Raw genomic sequence first — 15,528 nt, 5'->3', positions numbered from 1 at the left:
AGAGATAGCACTGGCGATCTGAACCGGTCAGTGGCAAAAAAAAGCACTTTTAATGCGCAAACTTATACGGGACGCATTTGCCCTCGTTACCATTTTAGCTCGTTTCGCGGCTCCTGGCTGCATCCGCCTCCCTCAATACTGAACAATTTTAGAACGAGTTGTACCTATGAATCATACGCACACATACACATGGGGAAATAGGGCCCAGGTTGAAAAATACCGAAGTTATCCTTTAACTGTGTTCAATTTCTTATTTAAAAAAATCTGATATTTCGATCCAAAATGGATCTTTGCTGAGTTCATTCCCTACTTTAGAAAACCTGTCTCTAGCAAGCTGCAGTTTCAGTACCTCATGTTGTGGCCTGATACTGTTGCAGCGAGTGCAGCTGCAGTCAAAACTGGATCCTTAGACATGAAAACTGTTTGTACTGTATAAGATGCTCCTCCTGAATGTAAGGACTGTAAATGTTTTATTTGGTACCAACATAAAAGAAAATGACCCAAACATCAGCATCCTGTCTAGTTTGTGTTTTTGTGTGGAGGCATTTTAAGTTAATGGACTCCCAAGTGCTGCAGTTGTAACAAGTCGAGAGTTAAGAACTGAACTGGAAGAAAACAAAAAGCTCTTTTCTCAAGGCTCAATTTCTCCTCTTTTGTACGTAGAAGTGACAGCGAGCCTCCTCACGCTGCCGTCACCACAACATACGGTTCCTCTCACATTCTGCTCTCTTCCATCTTGTCCTGCCTGATGTGGCTCTTTTGGCTAAAAACATATTGATTTCCCCTTTCCGATTGTCACACTAATTACACTCTTCATCAATTAGGTGTCTTTAATGAGTTGCATCCAGTCAAGAGGCGCAGTGCGTTCTCACACTGCAGAGAATGCCGGAGGAGGGAGGGGTCCGGCGGGGGAGGTGGCGGACAAAAAAAGCCAGAAAAGAGCATATAAAACAGCGGAAAGAGGCCGACGAGCTGCTGAATGAGGGAAATCAATACAAAGGAGGCCAGTAGATTGCGATGGAGGGCTGAAGAAGAAAGGCAGGCGAGAAACAAAAGGGGCCAAACATTGTTTAGACCCGGTTTGTTTGAGGCCTTCTGTCCTGCTGTAGCTCAGAGTCACAATAGCTGCAGGGACACACTTGTGGACATGAGGAGGAGGAGGGGGGGTGCTCAAAGGAAACTTCTTCACTCCATGACACCCCTCCACCACACACACACTGAACAACCCTCACCCTCCTAAAGCCCCCCGTCTTTCTCTGCTGTGACCCCGTTGAGCCACCCTTCGCCTCCATCAGGCCACTTTCCCAGCTTTAGGAGGCTTCACCAGCGGCTTCAATAACTTTTCTTCTGCAGGGGTCAGAGGTCAGCAGTGGGGCCGGACACCTGGGTCTTTAGAAGAGAGACCCTAAATTTATTCAGGAATGGGACCTCCAACCTTCCCCCAGTGCTCCACGGCCGACGTAGCTGGGCTAACGTTGGCCCGGTGGGGGGTCTTCCCACAGATGTGCTAACTCTGCAGAAACACAAAACAAGCCCAGTGACTCCACTGATACTGAGGAGGCTAATTAACAAGAGTGTGTATGTACACACATGTGCACTCTTAAACCTTTAATCAATATATTTTAGCTGAACTGCTCCAACCATATCAGTCGGTCCAGTTCTTTGGTCGAGACAGAAATATCTCAACATGTGCTGGGTGGACTGACGTGAGATTTCAGACATTCATGATCCTCACTGACTGAATCTTCCTGACTTTTATGATCATGAGCAGCAAGAGCTCAGTCCATGGGGACCTGGCTTAGGAACTGGAGCGCTGCTGGTTCAAGTCCCCGAACGGATCAAGTACAGATGTACAGTCTTAAAGGGATAGTGCACCCAAAAATGTAAATTCAGCCATTATCTACTCACCCATATGCCGAGGGAGGCTCTGGTGAAGTTTTAGAGTCCTCACAACACTTGCAGAGATCCAAGGGGAGAGGAGGTAGCAACACAACTCCACCTAATGGAGGCTGACGGCGCCCCAGATTCAAATGTCCAAAAACACATAATTGAAACCACAAAATATCTCCATACTGCTCGTCCGTAGTGATCCAAGTGTCCTGAAGCCACAACATAAACAGTTGTTTGGAAAAACGTCATTTGAACTCTGTTTTTAGCCTCATTGTAGCCTGTAGCTCTGACTGCCTCTCTGTGCACTGCGCTCACGTGTGCGCTTGCGCGTGAGACCAGCGAAAGCACGTGAACACACATGAACGTGGTGCCCATGTCTCACGGTATTGCGCAAGCGCACACATGAGCGCGGTGCACAGAGACGCAGTCAGAGCTACAGGCTACGGTGAGGCTAAAAACAGAGTTCAAAAAACATTTTTCCAAACAAAAAATGAATTGCCATTAAATTTTCATCTAAGATTCACATTCCCCAGAAGATATATTCTAAATACTTTGGTTTCACTTGCACTGCAATGAACTGTCTCAACATGTACTTGATGTATTGACAGCAAATTTAGATAGTCATGGTCCCCAGACGATGCACCAACACCATCATGAAGTGGACATTTGTGATTTTATCTTAATATCCAACTCGCTCTCATCCCAGCTCATCACATATCCTCCTGCTCTGCTGTTGACATTCTGGGATGGCATGTCATTTTTTCCTTCAACAACAAACACACGTGGTTACGTTTAACCAGCACATACGTGTGGTTGGATTTAGGAAAAAAGAACAGGGTTTGGCTTTACAATCATAGGAGGAGTGAACACCAGCCTTCCGGGTGAAAGTTGCTGGTTGTTGGACCCATCCACCACACCTTTCACCTGTCCTACTCAGACTTCCACCCCCTTGACTTCCGTTGTTGTCCCGCCACATTTCCCTTGACGCCGCTGGACGCCGTTAAACAATAATGGCACCTGGATGCATACCATGCTGTCTGTCACCAGAGTCACTGACCAAGCGCCAGTATACAACGACGGGTTATATCGTAGCGCCACAAAAGATTCAGTCTGGCCATGTTACAAAGTGACATCACCCAGCAACACATCATACTGCTGCGAGAGGAGGCTTTTGGTGTCGGCATCTGATGCCAAGATCACTAACAAAGCAGCCGTATTTGTCGACTTCAGAAAGAGGACAAGCTGAAAAGTCACACGAATGGATGGGTTGGCATGAAATTTGGCACAAACATTCATTGTACTGAGAATAAGAATTGTAAGAACATTGATCCCCTGAGATGTTTCATCTAGCGCCATCATCAAGCCAAAATTTCTGTTGGTCCAGTTCCTACTCCGCTCTCAGCTGCCGTTAAATTTTGTTCATTACAAATTGTCCTCTATAGCTCATATTCTTTGTTTGACAGTGTTCTTGCTGGTGAAGAAAGTGAGCTCTAACGTGCACTTTCTGGTCTGGTAGTGACGCGTCAGAGGGACCTTGTCCTGTCTGAATGACCCTTCTCTGTTAAACCACTTCACACTATCATGGCTGAACTGTCATTCATGTCACTGGTTGCATGCAGCAGAAGCCTCCTGAGGCCAGTTCCTGACCACAGTTACCAGCCATGTTACCTTGGCAACCTGATGCGCCACCAACCTGCAGCAGAGGCATGTTGTCACAATGTGGTGTCAGAGGCGTCAGCGTCCAGGGCAGCAGGAGAGGCTTTGATCCCGCGTGTGAGGAGATTTGAGTGTAGCCTCTCTGCAGACACCAGCTGAGGTTAAACTTTCAGGATTTTATTTTGACATTGGAAATTTGTATGCGACAGTGAAATCGCTTGAAAAGTCCTTTGGTGTCCGACGGGCATAACATGTCATTTGTTTAAATTATTTTGAACCCATACAGGGAGTAGCCATATGCAAAGGTATAGAAATTTAGGGAGGACACAAGGAGCAGGACCCCCTCCCCTGCCATGGAAGGAGCAGAGGTTTATTTTGACAAAATCAAGGAAATTTACATCATAAACTGGTGCATTTAAAAAAAATCACAAATATGCAGAAAAATGAAGTGTTTGATGCTTAAAATGTTCTTGCAGAGGACACCCACACCTCCCAATGTTTAAGGGAATGCTATGTCCTTGGCCATATGCCATATGTCTCACATATCGCGGATTTCTCGTCTACATACGAGGGCTAACTGAATAGTTTTGAGCCTAACCCCAGAAAATGAGTAGCTAGGCAAGCCAAATGATATCTTTTATAATCTATTTCCTCATTATCATAAACATGCTCATGTTTTGAACTCTTTGTGTTTTATTTCTGCAGATTCTTGAATTCATTAGTTTATAATAATGAGGGAGCATCGCGCTGTGATCAAATATCTTCATCTCAAAGGAATGTCACCATCTGAAGTCCACCAAGATATGCTCAAAACTTTACATGACAATGCCCCTTCATGTGCCACAGTTTAACGCTGGGTACAAGGATTCAAGCGTAGCAGGGAGAGTGTTGGAGATGGGTCTTTGAGTCCCAACCTGATGAGTTCTTGTCCACTGGGATGAAGGCGCATCAGCACCGCTGGAGCCACTGTGTTGCCCTTGAGGGGGATTATGTTGAAAAATAAAAGCACTGAAAAATCTGTATCTTGTTTTGTTTCCTTGAGACTCAAAACTTTTTTAGTCACCACTTGTATTATGCTCTAGGTATCTCTTTTGGTCTGCTCTTAACGTTTCGCAACGCCGCAACCAACGCAAGGACGTCAACAAAAGCTCATGGTGCTGTTTTAAATTACTTTTCATTATGTTGTGCTCTTTGAGCACCTTTCTTTTTGTGCGCAGATATTCTAAATAAATAGATTTTGTTTTTTATGCAGTGATTTCAGCCTGTGGACCCTTTTTGTGGCTGTCCAGCCCAGTTGACGTGCAGGAAGAGAACACCGTGCTCCCGAGTGAAAGTCCGGTGTTTGTTGGATCCATCCACCACCCCTGCTCCTTAAATTACGTTGTTACCAACACATTCTCACTCCGACCTCGTCACATGTCCACGTTTGGTCATGGACTTTCCACGTCCACATATGACGTCCAAGGTACCCTGGGTGTGTTGGTTGTTGACGTTCTGGGACGCCGTGTCAACTTCAGCCTGTTACATGCATTGTCTGTTTTCAAAATACACTTCTGTTTTCACAGGAAATGTACAGTTTGCATACAGTCTCTTTCAAAATAAAAGCACCACGTCCGTACAACACTGAATTGACGTTTTTTTCCTTCAACAACAAAAACACGTGGTTGGGTTTAGGAAAAGAACAAGGTTTGGCTTTACAATCTCATGGGACATGAACACCACTCTCTCGGGTGAAAGTCAGTGTTTGTTGGACCTCTCCACCTCCTCTCCTGCCTGCCCCACTCGGACTTTTGCTGCCTTAACTTTTGTCCTCGTCCTGAAGCGTTTCCCCCTGACGCCGCTGGGCACTGTTAAACCATAACGCAAATCAGCCGCGTATCATGCTGACCTTAAAGGACGCCTTTCTGCGTTGGTTTCTGACGCTGCATGTCACTGCCCGGATTGCGGCGACTTCGGATTGAGACCGAGCTCTACCAGAACTGTCTCAACCTGACACCACAGGTATCATACCACCACAACAGGTTGCGTATGGCCGTGTTGTGAACTGACAGTGGGGCATTCAAGTGTAAATTATGAATTTCCCGCATTTGAACTAAAGGTCAGATTTCCAATGAAGAATGATAAAAGAAGATGCCATGTAGATGTACCATCAGAATATAGGATCCAGAATTTTTGGAGCTTTATTCAACAAAAAGAACTAAAAAATCTCAGGATTTACTGCTTTGGTTTTTACCTTTTTTAAGTTTTCAAAGTCTCTCAACTTCATGGAGGTGCAATAATAAATAGCTTTAGTGTCTTTAAAAGTATATTGTGATCTCAGTGTATTTCTGTTATTATGTTATTACTGCATGTTGTGCCCATTTGTGTTTATTTGTAGTGTATATATTGTCCTATAATTGTCACCTTTACATACAGAGGAAATAAGGTTGTAATTTGGTGCAGTTGTCCTTTAATATTTTGTATCGTAACATATCTATAAATTATAATATTTTTTTAAGTAATATTGACCTTATTGTCCCTTATGTTATTTTCTCCCATCAGTCTGAAGGTAACGCTCATGATGTTCCTGTAATATGTCTGCAGGGACTGAACGGCAGTCTGTGGTGACCTTAATGTATTTTATCTCTTGGTGTATTACTGGAATGTTCCAGTAGGGACCTGTAGTGTCGCTCAGTATCTCTGCACTTTCTTTTTTCATGAGGCTTCTGGGTTTTTTTTTTTGTTTGTTTTTTTTTATCAGAGCAGACTGAAGCCGCCGTAGTTTCCCATGGCAGAGCCGTGTGTTACAGTGAATCCAGGCCCGTTGGGGATCCTTTTCTCATTCGTCTCTTTCCGATGAGCAAGCATTAATAACGCGTCCTTTTCCCCTTTCATAGCCATAATCTCCAGTGATCTTGGGCCTCCCGCACTAAATTATTCTTACAGGGCCATGAAAAGGCAGCAGCGGGGCCCTTTAAGAGGCAAATGAGCATCCAACGTGCAAAGATGTTCCCAGCAACGGAAATGTTAACTCACCGTACAGAGCAGAGCAGGGCAGAGGGAATCCACTGACATGTCTGATGAGAGGGGAAGGAAGGGTCCACCATCGCCCTGAAGGCAAAGCCTGCTAGGTAATTTATCCTTTAACCCCTTGTCTAACTGTTTACATTTGTCTTTAAGCTGATGGTTTTATACAGAGCGACTTGTGAGGAGTGCAAGTAACAAAAAAAAAAAAAAAAGATTCACATGCTGGATTAGCACAGATACAATCATTTCAATATTTCAATTTGTACGTTCTCTATAATAAAAAATAGAGCATCACCATCACAATCCAAACATATCACCATGCGTGTTTTGTTTTATCATCTGACCAGACTGTGTCTCTTTATCCTGCACCGTACAGAGGGTGTTTTCCGTCCGCCTGATTCCACATGAACGCAGTCTAATTCATGCCCAACTTCCTCCGGTCAAATGTATAGTGCAAAATTCATAGCTCATCATCAGGGGTGTCCTTAGGGTTCTCCTGGGCGCGAAACACTCTTCTCAGGATGCCTTCATTTTCCACATTAATCGCCATAAACTCAGCCATGTTGCAGTAAGATGTAGTCAGAGACACTTTGTTTTTCTTCTTACTTTGGTTGCAAAGGTCCTCTGTGCAACAAACTTTAAGCAGTTCCTTAAGTATAAGAACCAGATAAGGAGAAACACTTAAGAGGAAGATTTAAGGGCGTTTGTACAACTGATTGTATTCAAAGGAAACTTTAATTTGGATTTAAAGGAAAATCTTAGGGTGCTTTATGCAACCGACCCCTGGACTTCAAGATGCAGGTATGTCAGGTCGACACAGGACTGAACAGGTGGCGTGACGCAGGGGTCCAGGGACCTCCAGGAGGCCTTGAGGGAGTTCCAGGGAACCCCAAAAATGGGAAATCTTTTATTTTCACTACTAATTTCACTGTCGAAGTGAGCCTGATGTGAGTGAGACTCTTAAGAGTGACGATTCTAATCATGGCTTTCACTTCGTCCATGCTTGTCTCCTCAGCAGGAGCTGACAATTATAGAATTCTGGTTTCAAACAAACAAATCTTTTTAGATGGAGGTCCCTGAAGCAAAGTCTTATCGAGTAGGAGTCTGTGGCCTAATGTGACATGAAACAGGCTGAGCACCACCGCTGTAACTGTATTGTTAAGCGGGTGTGACTGTAGTCCTGAAAGCCAGACGTATTGTGGGTTCTCTCTTTATTTTCCTTTCATATTCTCAGAACTGTCTCCAGTTTATGCAGAAAATAACCCCAAGAGCTGGAGATGGAGACACAGGAACACTGTGTAGCAACACACATTAATGTACCAAAGACGCATGGCATACATACAGCCTGCACTGATGAATAAATTTAATATTAGTGACACTTTTCACAGCAGCCCCGTTTTACAGAGAGATGGCGCTACAGAGCCCCTACCAAGTCTCCTCTTTACGTCGCGTTTGCATTTTTACACAGAACCAAACAACAGCAGCATCATGTGTGTGACTTTAGACAGCACGCTCGCATCCTGAAAGCAACGGGAGTGACATGTAACAACAGCGTCAGCCTCTAGTGTGATATATGACATACATGTCAGCAGCACTTAGTAATCAATAACAATGACATAACATGGCACATGACAACGGTCATTTACCGTCTCTATTAAATGGCGGCTGCTCTCGTCCTCTGCTCGGAGGGTAAGAAGCTCCCAGACCTCACTGTTTCCCCAAGTTGTGGGCATTTTTGGCTGTTCTTCTTCTGTGAGTTAGCTGCTAACTGCTGCTAGCTGTGTTTTTAAACCTACCAGTGGTGGGTTGGGGCAGTTACAATGCATGTGACAGGCTGAAGTTGACACGGCGTCCCAGAACGTCAACAACCAACACATCCAGGGTACCTTGGACGTCATATGTGGACGTGGAAAGTCCATGACCAAATGTCAATATATGACGAGGTCACAGTGAGGATGTGTTGGCTGGTAACAACGTAATTTAAGGCGCTGGGGTGGTAGATGGATCCAACAAACGCTGGACGTTCACTTGGGAGCAGGGTGTTCTCTTCGAGGTTGGAGTGAGAATGTGTTGGCCGCTGCCACTCTGTCCCCCCATTTTATAAAGAACAACATGAAATTCCCGCCTTGAACAGGCTGTGTGAAAGGGTCTGGTGTTTCATGTCCCCGTCTCAGCTGTCACAAACACCTTTGTGTCTCCTCTGCTTCATCTGCATCGACTGCTCTGTGATCAGTATTGATTTCATGAGGAAAATCAATAAAGGATATTGGCTTTGACCCCTCGTTCACCTCATCACTGAGCCGATGGTGTGTCTCTCTTCACCAGGCTTGTTTTTGTATTTGTTTTGTTTCACTCAGTGGTGTCATGGAGGGTGTACGCAGGAGTATACTTACTAATGTTGCAGCTGACTTTGAGTATACACACTCCTAAATCCCCTCTGATGCATCTCATTCAGACGAGTGCTCCAAGCCATTTTCAGTGAATTAATATTACAGTCATTTCTCCAAGCACCATGACACCACTGCTTTCATTTGTCATTGAATTAACCAATAAAATCAAGTTTTTAGAATTGTCTTTTCATCATATCATCCATGTATCATTTTGAATCAGCTGAGAAAGCAAACCTTTTAAAGGGGAACTAATGTTTTTGTCAACGTGGGCCCTATTTTCTGATCTACTTTTGTCTAAATGAGTGATAGGATGTTCAATATGTGACATTTCTCCAGTATGAAGCTAGGGCTGACCTGCCTGCAGCCCGTGAGCACATGCTATATTAAATAATAGGGCACTCAGACAGCGTCAAACAACGTCAAAATACGTAAACTAAAAGTGTATTTTTTTCACACAGATAGGCTCGGATTGTTAGTATAATTATCTGACAACATAACGGAAAGGAGAAATGAACGTCTGTGTTTACCTTTAGCTGGATTCAGACATGTTCCTCTGCCTGTTGCTGCTCCCTCTCTCTCCTCGTCCGCTCTTCAGTTTCAATGAGCTCTGCGTCCGTGTACTCTGTGTTCAAATAAATACGGGCGCTCATCAAATTCAAATGGCTCATCCAGATCTAGTTGGTCAAAATCGGGTAAAAATTCGGACATGTTTGTTGTGGCAAGTCAAAACACTCACTCAGAGAGTGAAAGTCTACCTCTGAAATCTCTCATTTTAGTTGTTGCAGGAAGTTACCGCTGGAGCGAGCTTACAGATGCGACTGTTTGGAGTATTCATGGCTGAATTTTTACCCAATTTTGACCAACTGGATCTGGATGAGCCATTTGAATTTGATGAGCGCCCGTATTTATTTGAACACGGAGTACACGGACGCAGAGCTCATTGAAACTGAAGAGCGGACGAGGAGAGAGAGGGAGCAGCAACAGGCAGAGGAACATGTCTGAATCCAGCTAAAGGTAAACACACACGTTCATTTCTCCTTTCTGTTATGTTGTCAGATAATTATACTAACAATCCGAGCCTATCTGTGTGAAAAAAATGCACTTTTAGTTTACGTATTTTGACATTGTTTGACGCTGTCTGAGTGCTCTATTATCTAATATAGCACACGCTCACGGGCTGCAGGCAGGTCAGCCCTAGCTTCGTACTGGAGAAATGTCACATATTGAACATCCTATCACTCATTTAGACAAAAGGAGATTGGAAAATAGGGCCCAGGTTGACAAAACATTAGTTCCCCTTTAAAGACGTCCTCTTGTTCTCTGTCTTCTCCAGTTCAGAGGAGGGTTCAGGATGTGCTTAGCCTAGCTTAGCACAAACAATGGAAGCAGGGGGAAACTGTTAGCCTGCCTTCATCCAAAGAGATAGAAACAGGCATTCAAACAACTTGATTCCACTTGGTTACTGTTGGTCCAACCTATTTTAAGAAACTGACAAACAAAGCCATCTTTTCGGGGCAGTATGACGCACCAATAGGCAGCGTCATTTTAAAAGTAACGCCACTGGTAACAACATGATATAAGGAGCTGTAAAGTCCCTACAGGGCAAGTGGGAGTGGTGGTGGATGGGTTCATCAACAGCGGACTTTCACCCAGGAGCCTGGTGTTTTCCTCCCGTGTGAAAATAGAGCCAAACCATGATGGTGTTTTACCCACATGGCAAGTTTTGTTTTTCTTTTTTTTTTTTTCATAAAAAGCATCTGACAAACCGTAACTGGGCATTTCCTGTGAAAACAGAAGTGTATTTTGAAAAGACAGGAAGCAGGTAACGCCGATATTTGACTAGGCTGGGAGTGAGAATGTGTCTACTCTCTTATTTTATTTTAAAGTTTTAGGTCATAAATATTCGAAAGGTGTAAGGTGTCAAGGTCCAACTGTTCTGGAGCTTTCAATCACATCATCTTCATCAGTGGAGAAGTTTGAACTTTTGTTTACTTTTTTTTTTTCTTGAGAACTTTAAGGACTTCTCTTCCATGGTAGCTTTGGAGTCAAGTATCTAATTTATCGTTTATAACCATGATCTTGTTTATAGATTTTTTTAAAAAATCTAGATACTGTGTACATTTTAATTTCAGTGTATATTAAGCTCATTTAAATTGAAGTCACTTCATCTTCTTTATTTTATTAATTTATTTAATGATTTATTTGTTCAACTTTTTGTTTAGAAAACATGTCAAAGTCCAGCTGTTCTGGAGCTTTCGATCACATTGCATGATCATCAGCGAGTGAGCTTTGCACAGTTGTCTTTTTTCCTTTACTTTTTTTAAGAACTTTGACTTCTCTTCCGTTGTAGCTTAAAAGTCAAGTATCTAATTTATCTTTTTTAACCATGATCTTATAAAAAAAAAAATTCTGTCATGTGTATAGAAAACAATTGTTTAATTTTTTTTTAAATTTTATTTAATTTTTATTTATTTACTGATTTATCTTTTTTGTTTTAAAAACGCCTCAAGGTCCAGCTGTTTTGGAGCTTTGCTGTCATGAGGGAAAAAAATAATAGTATTCTTTTACATCTTTCTTTTTTTTTGATAACTGTAAGGACTTCTCCTCGATGGTAACTTTGAAGTATCTAAATTATTTTGATAATATTTTAAAATTTAAATTCAACATTACAAAAAATGTAAATGCAAATTTTAGTAAATAGTTCTTTTATTATTGAAACAATATTTTAAAGTAAATTAATGGAAAATATTGGATTAAAAATTCATTTTTATTCTCCTGTAAATCGAACAAATTTTGTTGCAAACTGTGCAAAAATGAATCTTTTCAAGTAACTTTCGTTTGCATTAAATGGACTCGAAGCAGCTTTTTGTTTATTGTTGTTGTTGTTGTTGTTGTTGTTGTTGTTGTTTTCTCCACCATCACATCATCACTGAGGGAAGCCTCTGTGAGCTCCAACCGACTCCTCCACCAGCAGCAGCAGCAGAAAAGGGAAACGTCATCTATACAGCACTCAGTGTGTGTGTGTGTGTGTGTGTGTGTGTGTGTGTGTGTGTGTGTGTGTGTGTTACAATACAGAGTTGATGCAGGAGGGTTAACAGTGTTTTCATTGTGACTGGAAGTGAAGAAAAAGCGACAGAGAGAGAGAGAGAAGAGAAAATCAGACCGTTGTGTCTTTAAGAGGTTTCCTGCTCCTCCATTCGCAGCTGCTCTCTCTCTCTCTCTCTCTCTCTCTCTCTCTGTGCAGATTCATTACTTCTCCTCCTCCTCCTTCTCCTCCTCCTCCTCCTCCTCCGGGCACAATGGGCATTTATCATCACCCCCGCGGTGTGTGTGAATGTGTGTGTTTATTCAAATCTCAGTACCAAGAGCGGACCGGCCCCACTCCCGAGCTCTCTCTCGGTGACACGGACGCACCGGGGCTTATTGTTGGAGGAGCCCCAGAAAAAGCCCCCAAATCGGCCAGTGAGGGAGGAGGAGGAGGAGGAGGAGGAGGAGTAGGAAGAGGTGGCGGAGGAGACCAGGAGCGACAGAGGGAACCGGAGCCGGCGGCGGTGGCGGTGCTGGTGGCGGTGGAGGTGGTTGTGGCCGCGGTTTGCCGTCCGCTCGCACCCCGTCCTCCCTGCGACCATCCGGGGGAAGCATGCAGCCTCCCTGCCCGCCTCCCTCCCTCCATCACCAGCCTCTGGAGTAGCCGCTTCCAATTTGTCTCCTGGAACTACACGCGGAGGAAGGAGCAGGTGCATCCTGCAACCTGCAGCTCACTGCACATCCTTTTTCTTTTTCTTTTTCTTTTTCTTTTTTAAATCTCCCTGCAGGTTGAAAAAGAGGGCTAGATGATAGTTGCACATTTTTGGGGAGGTTTAAACTACAAGGGGAGGAAAGAAGGAAGGATGGAGGAGAGAGATGCGTCTTAACAGGTGCAGATATGGCGGAGAGGAGTTTTGGGCTTTGATTCCGGGGATTCCTCTTTTCTTTTTCTTCTTCCTCTTCCTCTTCTTCTTCTTCTTCTTCTTGTCCTCCTGCACATGAACTCAAAGTTAATGTCTGTGATGTTTGTGAATGGAGGCTGCTGTTTCTCCTTCTCTCGGCTGGGATTATTTCTGATAAATTGGAGAGCGGCTAATTAGCGGCTGTAATTGGATAACATGGCTGATGTGGCCTCTGATGTGTAGAGACTGTGTGAGAGGTGACTTCACTTTGAGTCGTGATGGAGGAGAAGATTCACTTCCTCACACACACACACACACACACACACACACACACACACACACACACACACACACACACACCGACTCTTCTAAGGCCTCAGAGCACCTTTGTGTTTCTCAGTGTTTGCTGTGAATGTGATGTCTGAGCTCTAGCTGCTGATTGTCCAAACGCAATTCTTGTGAAATCTCAAATCCCACCCGAGAATTGTGCCTGGACATCTGTTGCTGGACGCTCCTGCACTGCCTCCTTAGAAAACCTGCCTGTCTTCTTTGCATGTGTCTCATTATTTCCTGCATCTTTTCCTTTGAGTTATTGCTCCATAAATGTTGTGCTTTCTGTCTCAGGGCCTCTCGGAGGGGCCACGGTATTTCCCTGCCTCCTTAATTTGCCTCCAATTAATCTGAAATGAACTTTAATTCCCTAAAAGAGTTATTTCGGCTGCTTTAACTCTGATGAAGTGAAGCAGAAAAAAGCCCAACAGTCGCTGTGTGCAGCTTTAGTTTCATCGCAGGCCTGCAGGAGAAGGAGGCCAAGCAAAAAATAAAGAGTGATAATTAAGTATTTTACAAGCTGGGACGTTTTTTCTAAGTTGTTGGAGTGAAACTAATATTTCCCAGGCAGGCCCAGCTCCACAGCTTCTCTCTTTATTCGCACTTTTCCTGCTGAAAACCTCGCAGGGAAGGTTTATTGTCGCTCCACTGGTGAGCTTTTGTTGCCGCCTTTTGTTGGCGTTTTGGGGATTATAATTAGCATAATTCTTCAGGAATGTATCATTTTAATTTTGTTTAACAAACCGTGACCTTTTCCAAGCCCTTTATCCTTTTGATAAAGGATGCCATTACAAGCCAATAAAGACGGAATTCGTTTGTACTGATTCTACTGTTGGTGAATAATAAAGAATTAATGATCACTGGAAGCATCACATTTTCTTTTGGTGCCATGTTTTTTGTTCTTCCTCTTCTTCTGATCATCTGTCCTAAATTTTTTGGTTATCTCATGTGCATCTAGATTTATTTAAATGTTTTCTTTTATTTAAATCTAATTCATAAGTGAAAGTTTAGCATGTTAAAGTGGTTATTGTTTAAAAAAAAAAAAGTTTAAAAAAGGGGGAAATTTCCTTCATTTTGTTCCGTGTTTTATTCTGATCATGTTTCTAGATTTTATTTTATGTATATCTAGATTTATTCTTACGCTTACATTTTAGCAGGGTCAAGGTTTGACACATTGTGCTTTCAAACAAAATAAAAAGAGGTAATTTCTCTTTTTATTGCACGTCTTTTCTCCTTCTGATCATCTTTCGTTATTTTTTTTTGTGCATCTAGATTTATTCTTTTATTTAAATCTCATGTATTAATTAAAGTTTAGCAGGTTAAAGGTCAGACACTAGTGATTATGTTTTTTAAAAGAAATTTAATTAATCAGAGGAAGTTTTCTTTTTTAATTCCACGTTTGTTTGTTTGTTCTTCTTCTGGTCATCTGTCCTATATTTTAAAATGATAATCTCATGTACATTTGGACTCATTCAAATAACTTTATTATTTCATTTAAATCTTATGTAATAGACCAGGTTGAGCAGGTTAAAGGTCCAAAACTAGTGACTGTGCTTTTTTTCCTAAATAAAATTAAAAATAATAACAAAATGAAACAGAATAAAAAGAGGAAATATTCCTCTTTTTATTCCATGTTTTTCTACCTCTAGTCATTGGTTCAGTTTTGTTTCGTTATCTCATGTACATTTGGATTTATTCAAATATTTTATTTTAATCAAATATATTAGCTTAACTTAAGCAGGTTAAATGTTTGAAACTAGTGATTGTCCTTTTTTCCTAATAATATAATTATAATAATAATAAAGGGGTAAATCTCCTTCTTTTTCCATGTTTTTGTTTTCTTTTAATCATCTTCCCTGTTGTGTTTTAATCTTGTGTACACCCAGATTCATCCAAAGAAAAACAAATTCATTGTTGTATTCAAATCTTATTTATTAGTTGAAGTTATGCAGGTTAAAGGTTTGGTCTGAAGGTGTAAAAAACAAAAAAAATGGGGAAATGTTCTTTTTATTGTCTGACATGCTTCAGTCATGTGACTTCTTCTCATCCTGACATCGTCCATCAGAAATCAAAAGATCTGATTTAAAAAATAGTTTCTGTCCAAAAACAACAGATGGATGGACACAACTGATACTGAGACTACATTTACTAATTTAAAGGACACATGTTTGAAAGTTTTAAAACCTAATCCTGTTGTAATTCACTGTTTGGGGACCATTTTTGAAATGTGAGTCAGTTCTGAGTGAAACTATTTGCAGACGACAACAGATGTCACCATGTGAAAGCTGTGACATGACAGGGATGTGAAAAGCTGTCAGCAAACCAAA

The 15,528-nt window shown here is 42.2% G+C and overlaps 1 protein-coding gene across 1 annotated transcript in view; it reads left to right on the top strand.

The window, feature by feature from the left end:
- Positions 1-15,528, top strand: part of ptrh1 (peptidyl-tRNA hydrolase 1 homolog) — a 177,349-nt gene that overhangs the window by 10,202 nt on the left and 151,619 nt on the right. The window lies entirely within an intron of this gene.

The sequence above is a fragment of the Epinephelus fuscoguttatus genome, linkage group LG6 (genome assembly GCF_011397635.1).
Source record: "Epinephelus fuscoguttatus linkage group LG6, E.fuscoguttatus.final_Chr_v1".
NCBI lineage: Eukaryota > Metazoa > Chordata > Actinopteri > Perciformes > Serranidae > Epinephelus > Epinephelus fuscoguttatus.
The sequence above is the reverse complement of the archived record's forward strand: the minus strand, read 5'-3'. Positions and strand labels throughout refer to the sequence as shown.